Raw genomic sequence first — 7,940 nt, forward strand, 5'->3', positions numbered from 1 at the left:
ATCCTGGACTCATGTGTAACCCTGGGCAAGTCCTGTCCACCCTGGAGGCCCAGGGAGAGGGAGGAAGGGAAGAGGACCAGTTATGTTTAAACTTAACCCCGACCCTGACCCCAAACCCCTAACCCCAGACCCTGACCCTAAGCCCAAACCTGACTCGACACCTTATTACCTAACCACATACCAGAACCATCTGATCTGCACTATTCTACTATGGCATAAGCTGAGCATGTAGCCCTTTGTAATAACGTGCAATTTTGACAAGCGGTCTTATTTTCTCTGCTTGTGGGAGATACCTAGTTCTTGGGTGTGGACCTTTATGCCCCCTTCTTCTTTCAATCCTCAATTCAAACCTCAAGTCACCTATATGTTCAACAGTTCTCAGGACAATAATCTTCTAGGTGTTTTGAGATCTTGTTTATTTTTTAGTGTTCCTTCTTTATCTAAATGTAGGTAAAAAATTATTGCAAATTTGATTTCTGAATTTATTTTCAAATATTAATAATTCTGTTTATTTTTAGAAACTCAGTATGACATAATTCTGACATACAAAAGTATAGAGCACAATTTAATAAACACACATATTTCATCACATCACTTAGGGTTAGGGTTACCTTACACCAAAAGTAACCACTATCCTTTGGGGGGGTTTATGATTTCTGTAATTATATGACAAATACTGTTTCCTATGTTACAAAACATTCTACATTACATATGTGTTATTACTTCATAAAATTTTAAAACATATACATGACATCATCATCTAAACCTTACATTTAATGTCTAAAATGTTTCATAAATTGACACTAACTTGATTATAGCTCTTTGGATTGTTAGTTCAATGGGGAGTATAAATATAACTCATGTTGTTGATAAGCGTATTATCTATATTCATACAAATGACTCCTTGGTGTAGCAGAATGCTAAGAAGTGTTCCTATGAGCAGTGAATTTTCTTTAAGAAGAGAAAATTCTGATTCTTGTTTTCATGAAATTTATTCTGGAAATTCTATTTTCATTTTTAATTAGAAGGAAAGAACAGATGGTTGGGTAACATGATGAAAAAAAGTTACTAAATTTCTCCAGTTGCTGCTTTTTCTTACTTGTATAAAATAAATAAACACTAAGAAAGGTGTCGGTCCAGAAAAGAAGACAAAGCAGCTCACTAGTATGAGAATAACTAACATGGGTAGCTTTGTTTTCAAGAGAGCGTGATAAAAACTGGATGGCACTGTGAGCATTCTGAGCTGTTTTGTGGTGTCCGTAAAGGATATTCACCATGTAGATACTATTACATGTCATCAGGGAGAGAAAGAACAAATCTTGAATGAATACTGTACTTAGAAATATTGGTGCTATCTGGCTATCAAATGCCTTGTTTTTACAATAAGCACTATAACACCCAAGTCCATCACCAGTGGTATTCCTGTTGGCCACAGTTTGTAAAATGACCACAGAATAGAGGGCCATGTGGATCATCCAGAAGCAAAGTAAAGAGGGTTGAATGAATGCAGAGATTCTGTGTTTGAGACAGGCCCATTTAGGATTACTTTGGAGTAATAGTCACTGCCTGAAATGTACTCCGGAGCGCAGTGATACAGAGGAATACTCCAGGTAACTCTCTGAATATAGATCACTATTCCACATCCAGTATCGCCCATCTCCAGCCTAATTCCAAAGGATGACATTATATTTGGAATCCCTCTGAATATGAGTATCAGGGCATTAGCCAAAGTTAAGAGGGCAAGAAGCACATCTACAGGCTTCTTCTTATGAGGATGAATTAAGAAGGTGTACATATATAATGTAAATAACAAAGAATTCCCCATGAAACCAATGCAGGTTAGAAAGATAAAGAAGATCCCAAAAATTATGTCACCGGAAATCATTGTCTTTCAGTCTCTCTTAGATCTTCAAACCAAGTCCAGTACATCCTATAAACAAATAATTTGATTATGAATGTAAATATTAAAGGTAATTGAGACTGAAGAGTAAGTTGTCAAGTTTCAGGGAGTCTCCCTGCAGAATCAGCAAATATACGGCTATACCAGACCAAGGGATCATCGAGATTCTTAAAGAACAGAATTGTTAAGGAACAGAAGGCAATGGTTATGAAGACTGAGAATATCATGTGTTCTGTGAAAATTAATAAAAGTAAACTTTGTTTAAAAAGAAGTTGGTGGGGGGGGAGCGCCTGGCTGGCTCAGTCGTTAAGCGTCTGCCTTCGGCTCAGGTCATGATCTCAGGAACCTGGGATGGAGCCCCGCATCGGGCTCCCTGCTCATCGGGGAGTCTGCTTCTCCCTCTACCTGCCGCTCCCCCTGCTTGTGCTCTTTCTCTCATTCTCCCTCTCCCAAATAAATAAATAAAATCTTTTAAAAAATAATTTAAAAAAGAAAGAACTGTTAAGGAACAGAATGCAATGTTTATGAAGACTGAGAATATCATGTGTCCTGTGAAAATTAATAAAAGTAAACTTTGTTTAAAATGAAGTCAGGGGGCCAAACACCCTACCATTCTACATCAGTTACAGACCCAACAGGGAGAGACGTCTCTTACAACTTAATGCTACTTTAGCTACTCCTTTACTATCCCAGCAGGAGGAAGGTGGTCTCCTCCCGCCCAGGCAACAACAGCCCACCAATGAGACACTATTTGGCCAATTCTGAAGACTATTTTTATGTATTATGAGACACTTTTATTTCAACAACTTTAATTCTCAATAGATATATTTTAATATCCCTGTCTTTCTATGCACATGGAATACCAGTAGCATCTGTGCAATGATATCCTTCCCAAAAGCTTATTGTATTACATAGCTCATTTTTACAAATTGTATTATTGTAGCATATATAAATATGTCACACAGATTCTGCTAAACAAAACCTATTTCACACTAATTATATTTTGTTATGTTTGCTGTGAGGTTGACTACTTTAAGAAACATTAAATCGGGCTCCCTGCTCGGCGGGAGTCTGCTTCTCCCTCTCCCACTCCCCCTGCTTGTGTTCCCTCTCTCGCTGTGTCTCTCTCTGTCAAATCAATAAATAAAATCTTTAAAAAAAAAAGAAAGAAAAAGAAACATTAAGGTATACATGGTCAAATGCATAATATCAAAACCAAAAGCCAAGTTATAGATTACCTCCATCATATTCTAAATCTCTTACCTCCAGCAAGTGCACCCAGTGATCTGCTAGAACTGGAAAACTTGGAATTACCATAACCTCCCTCCATATTCAGTTCACTTACACTGACTGACATGTGTCTTATACTGCCTACCTATGTGTCCCATGACTCCCTTGCCCCTCCATTTGAGTATTTCCTGAAGTCACTGGTCAAGACTGGAGACGCCACAGACAGACCAAGAGGTAAGGAAAGGCTCTGGGGAGAGCAGGACAAGTCTCCAGAGATGATCCGAACACGGCTAAGAAATGAATGAATGTAAAGGAAATTGGCCTGATTTCTTTTTTATTATTGTTATGGTTAGGGGTGTGGCTGGGGTGATAGCCGGTTGATACATGCCAGCAGGGGGTTGCATGCTTTGAATCCCCTAATGGTGCCAAAGGAGGGAGAACTTGGGATTTCTTATCACTTTGCCCAGAGTTGAGGCACAGGGGGAAGAATGAGGAGGGAAGCCTGAAAGCTGACAGCAAACATTAAAAAAAAAAAAAAAAAAAAGAGTCAGATTTATTATTACAACCAATCAGGGTAGCTACAATTTTACAAGTGACCACACCAAATGTTGGCAGAAAACTTACCACTCTTATGCATCTAGTTGTACTGTAAAATCTTACAATCACTCCTGTAAATGAGTTTGGCAGTTTCTTCAAAAAATACTTCACATACAATTACCACATAATTCAGCAGTAGCACTCCTGGGAATTTATCCCAGAGAAATGAAAAATTATTTTCACATAAAACCTGTATGCCACTGTAGATAGCATTATCTACAATAGCCAAATTATGGAAACAGCCCAAGTGTCCATCAACTGCTGAATGCATAAAGAAGATGTCATATATATATAGGAATATTACTCAGCCATAAAAAAGAACATAATCTTGCCATTTGCAAGGACATGGATGGAGCTAGAGTATTATGTTAAGCGAAATAAGTCAGAGAAAGATAAATACCATATGATTTCACTCATATGTGGAATTTAAGAATCAAAACAAATGAGCAAAGAGAAAAAAGAGAGAGAGAGAGGCAAACCAAAAAACAGACTGTTGGTTTTTTTTTAAAGATTTTTAGTTAATTTATTTGACAGAGAGAGACCCAGTGAGAGAGGGAACACAAGCAGGGGGAGTGGGAGAGGGAGAAGCAGGCTTTCTGCTGAGCAGGGAGCCCGATGCGGGGCTCGATCCTAGGACCCTGGGATCATGACCTGAGCGGAAGGCAGATGCTTAACGACTGAGCCACCCAGGCGCCCCAAGAAATAGACTCTTAACTATAGAGAACAAACTGATGATTACCAGAGGGGCAGTGGGTGGGGGGTGGGTTAAATAGGTGATGGGGATTAAGTAGTGCACTTGTTGTGATGAGCACCAGGTGTTGTATGGAATTGTTCAGTCAGGACATCGTACAGCTGAAACTAATATTATGCTGTATGTTAACTAACTGGAATTTAAATTAAAACTTAAAAAAAACTAGACAACAAAAGAAAACTAGAGGCCTCTATTAATGAACACAGACACAAAAATCTCAAGCTAAATATTAGCAAGTTGAATCCAGCAATATATAATAAAGGGGGAAAGCCATCACAATGACATTGGGTTTACTCCTGGGATGAAAGTTTGGTCTACATTTGAAAATCAATCAAGGTAAACTACATACAAACAAAATAAGGAAAATTAAATGACTATCTCTATGGATGATGAAAAAAATTGATGAAATTCAATGCCCATTCATGAGAAAAACTCTCAGTAAAACAGGAATAGAAGGTAAGTCCCTTAACTCAATAAAGGATATCTGAGCCATCAAAAATAATTTTTTTTTCAATGAAATCTTGCCATTTGCAGTGACGTGGATGGAACTGGAGGGTATTATGCTAAGTGAAATAAGTCAATCAGAGAAAGACAATTATCATATGATTTCACTCATATGTGGAATTTAAGAAACAAAACAGGATTGTAGGGGAAGAGAGGAAAAAAATAAAACAAGACAAAATCAGAGAAGGAGACAAACCATGAGAGACTCTTAATCAATGGAGACTAACTGAGGGTTGCTGGAGGGGAGGGGGATGGGGGATGGGGGGATGGGGGATGGGGGGATGGGGGCTGGGGTAACTGGGTGATGGACATTAAGGAGGGTATGTGATGTAATGAGCACTGGGTGTTATAGAAGACTGATGAATCACTGACCTCTACCTCTGAAACCAATAATACATTATATGTTAATTAACTGAATTTAAAAATAGTAATAATAACAATGAAGAGATATATATGTTCAACTAAAAAAAGGATATCTAAGCAAGCATACAGCTAACATCATACTTAATGATACTGGACGTTTCCTCCTACTATGATTTTTTAAATACCAACTAAACTTTTCATTTTGAGATAACTGTGTATTCCCACATAGTTGTAAGAAATAATACAGAGAGATCCCATGTGCCCCGTACCCAATTTCCCCAGTGACATCTTGCAAAAATATAGTATAATATCACAAGCGGGATGTTGATATTGATACAGTCAAAGTACAGACCATTTAATTAAAGCAAGGATGCCTCATATTGCCCTTTATAGACACACCCTCTCCCGTTTCACCCCTTCTCCCCGCTTAACCCCTAACAGCCACTAGTCTCTTCTCCATTTCTGTATTTTGTCATTGCAAGAATGTAACATAAATCCAATCAACCTTTTGGGATTGGCTTTCTCCACTCAAAATAATTCCCTGGATTCATAGAATTTGTTGTATGTGCCAATACTTTCTCTTTTACTTGCAGAAAATATTCCATTATATGGATGTACTCAAGTTTGTTTAAGCTATTCATCTATTGAAAGATATCTGTGTTGTTTCCAGTTTTGGGCTATTATGAAGGACGCTGCTATTAGTATTAGGCTACAGGTTTGATTTTTCCTTTTTTATTTTGCTTCTACACATAAGTTTATTGTTCCTTTTTAAAGTTTTTATTTAAATTTAGTAAGTTAACATGCAGTATAATATTAGTTTCAGGTGTACAATATAGTGATTTAACACTTCCATACAACACCTGGTGATCATCACAAGTGCCCTCCCTAATCCCCATCACCTACTTCACCCATCCCCCGACCCACCGCCCCTCTGGGAGCCACCAGTTTGCTAACAGAGTACACTCACCATGAGGAGTACTGAGTAATGATGTACAGAATTGTTGAATCACTACATTGTACACCTGAGGCTAATATAACACTAAATATGAACTACACAACTATACTGGAATTAAAATTTAAAACTTAATTTAAAAAAAATCTGTTTCTGGCGCCTGGGTGGCTCAGTCGGTTAAGCGTCTGCCTTTGGCTCAGGTCAGGATCCCAGCGTCCTGGAATCGAGTCCCAGATCGGGCTCCCTGCTCAGCAGGGAGCCTGCTTCTACCTCTCCTTCCTGCTCATGCTCTCTCTATCTCTGTCGCTATCTCTTTCTCAAATAAATAAATAAAATCTTTCTAAAAAATAAAAAATAAAAAAAAGAGTCTGTTTCTTGGTTTGCCTCTCTCTTTTTTCCCTTTGCTCATTTGTTTCTTAAATTCCACATATGAGTGAAATTGTATGGTTTTTGTATTTCTCTGACTAAATGATTTCACTTAGCGTAATACCCTCTTAGCTCTATCCATGTCTTTGCAAGTGGCAAGATTTTGCTTTTTTATGGCTGAGTAATATTCCATTATGTATATATATCACATCTTCTTTATCCATTCATCATTCAATGGACACTTGGGCTATGGATTGTAAGGTAGTTCTATTTTTAAATTTTTGAGGCTAGACCACTTTCTTATACCATACACAAAAATAAATTCAAAATGGATTAAAGACCTAAGTGTGACCTAATTAAAGACCTAAATTTTTATGAAACCATAAAAATCCTAGAGAACACAGGCAGTAACCTCTTTGACATCGGCCATAGCAACTTCTTTTTACATATGTCTCCTGAGTCAATGGAAACAAAAGCAAAAATAAACTATTGGAACTTCATCCAAACAAGAAGCTGCACAGTGAAGGAGACAATCAACGAAACTGAAAGGCAGCCTACAGAAGGGGAGAAGATATTTGCACATGACATATCCGACAAAGGGTTAGTATCCAAAATATATAAAGAACTTATCAAACTCAGCACCCAAAAAATGAATAATCCAATTAAAATGCAAGCTGGTGCAGCCACTGTGGAAAACCGTATGGAGGTTCCTCAGGATGTTAAAAATAGAGCTACCCTATGACCCAGCAATTGCACTGCTGGGTATTTACCCCGAAGATACAGACGTAGTGAAAAGAAGGGGCATCTGCCCCCCCAGTGTTCATAGCAGCAATGTCCACAGTAGCCAAACTGTGGAAGGAGCCGAGATGTCCTTCAAAAGATGAATGGATTAAGATGTGGTTCATATGTACAATGGAATATTACTCAGCCATCAGAAAGGATGAATACCTACCATTTGCATTGACATGGATGGAACTGCAAGGGATTATGCTAAGTGGAGTAAGTCAAGCAGAGAAAGACAATTATAGTATGGTTTCACTCATATGTGGAAGATAAGGAATAGCGTGGAGGACCACGGGGGAAGGGAGGGAAAACTGAATGGGAAGAAATCAGTGAGGGAGACAAACCATGAGGGACTCTTGACTCTGGGAAACAAACTGAGGGTATCAGAGGGGAGGGGGTAACTGGGTGATGGGTATTAAGGAGGGCACGTGTGGTGAGGACCACTGGCTGTTATACGCAACTAATGAATCGTCGAACACAAATCAAAAACTAAT

General features: G+C 38.4%; 1 pseudogene; it reads right to left on the reverse strand.

Moving 5' to 3' along the window:
* Positions 1-579: 579 nt before the first annotated feature.
* LOC116625887 lies at positions 580-2,137 on the reverse strand (annotated as a pseudogene).
* Between the last annotated feature and the right edge of the window lie 5,803 nt (positions 2,138-7,940).

The sequence above is a fragment of the Phoca vitulina genome, unplaced genomic scaffold (genome assembly GCF_004348235.1).
Source record: "Phoca vitulina isolate PV1807 unplaced genomic scaffold, GSC_HSeal_1.0 scaffold81, whole genome shotgun sequence".
Lineage (NCBI taxonomy): Eukaryota > Metazoa > Chordata > Mammalia > Carnivora > Phocidae > Phoca > Phoca vitulina.